Genomic DNA, 1,952 nt, shown 5'->3' on the forward strand with positions numbered 1-1,952 from the left:
TTATTCTCTTTCTTTGATTGTAACATTGATTCCATGTCTTATTACTTGTGTTTAGTACTCCTTAATGTGATGTTAAACTAAATCACATTCTGGGTTGTTAACGGATTCTTATGTTTGTATATTGAACTAATTGTTCAATTCTCTATTTTCTTGTTCAATACAATTATTTATGATGATTTATTTTTAATGCTTTTCAATAAATGAACAATCTTGGAATAAAATTTGTAATTTAGGTTAACTTGAAAAATAAAACCTAAGTTTAAACCTAAGTATAGCGTGGGATTAATGTAAGATTTAATTTGTGATTAGCATAGGAATATATCTAATTGCCCAAGGTAGTTAATAAGGTGGTTGCAATGCTTTTCATATTTCTAAATTCTTCATAGGAATATGAGAACTGATTGATGAATCAGGTGTCTCTTGTGATACGAAAGGTCCTAGTGACGAGTGAAGAACCTTAGACTAATAATTGGGGCACTAAAATAGAGAACGATAGTACTTATTCCAAGCATAAGATGAAATTAACAGCCTGATTTTCTCTAAAATTGAAATACTATTTGGGTAGTTTAATTTGATAGTGATATTTAGATTATCTTTTAAAATGTATTTTATTTGACTTTGATTAATTGAATAATAGTTTTTGATATTTAGGAACTTAAAGCTAGTCCTCGTGGGAACGAAATGTGATGCTACTTCTCACAATACATGCTCTTGTGTTAAGGTTGTAAAACTTCTAACAAATTTTTGGCGCTACTACCGGGACTACTTTTAAGTAATTATTTGTTAATATCATTACATTTTTTTAGTATTTTTAGGTCAAGTTATTTATTGTTCAATTATTCTATTTTGTAGGAGTTTAACGTTGTAAGCTTAGACTTGGTTCACTTCACTTTTTCCACTTGTTTTGGAGATTGAGAAAACTTTTAGAAAAAATAAGGAGAAAGCTATGGAAACTAGGAATCGATCATCCATAATTTGCTGAAAATACGAATAATCCTCTGGATCCTAATGCTAGAAGGAAGCTGGTAAATGAGTACATCATGCCTTTAATCGATGACACTCTTCTGGTATTGCAAGTCCAAATATTGCAGCAAATAGTTTTCATGTTGACGCAAAAATAATGCAAGCTATTAGGGACAACCAATGGGCATTCAACTGAAGATCCAAATGTTCATTTGAGGAATTTTCTTGAAATTGTTGATAATTTTAAAATGAATGGTGTTTCTGAAGAGGCCTGAGGCTATTTAGTCGTTCTTTGGATGGAAGAGCAAGAGAGTGGCTTGATTCTTTTCCAAATAATTCTGTCAATACATGGAATCAACTTGTTGAGAAATTTATAAACAAGTACTCTTCACCGACCAAGACAGAAATTGATCAAGGAAATTTAGAACTTTCAACAGTTTGACATGGAGTCTCTTTATGAAGCTTATGAGAGGTTCAATGATCTTTTGTGAATGTGTCAATATCAAGGACTATCTAACTAACAAAAGATGCATATATTTTATAATGGGTTAACAATACAATGTGCTACTCAAGTTGATGATGCAGCTAGAGGTTCATTGATCAACCAATATCATGAGGATGCTTTTCAAATTTTAGAGGACATTACTTCAAATAATTGCAGGGCTTATGATAGAACAAGTTATAAGAAAATGGTAGGTTTTTAAATTTTCTCTGATATATGTGGGGAAGGACATCCAACTTAGCAATGTCCATTGATTTATCATGATGCATCACAATTTAATATAGTGAACTATGTGCAGAATTCAAGTAACCAGCAAAATAATCCATATTCCATTATGTGCAATCCTGGCTGGAGAAATCATTCCAATTTTTCATGAAATAACAATGCTAGATCCAATATTCCATACAAACATAATGCACCACCGCGTTTGCAACAGAACTCAAGGAAACAAGATTCAACATCTTGGTGGAAGCCATTCCCTCAATTT

This window comes from Apium graveolens, chromosome 10 (genome assembly GCF_009905375.1).
Source record: "Apium graveolens cultivar Ventura chromosome 10, ASM990537v1, whole genome shotgun sequence".
Lineage (NCBI taxonomy): Eukaryota > Viridiplantae > Streptophyta > Magnoliopsida > Apiales > Apiaceae > Apium > Apium graveolens.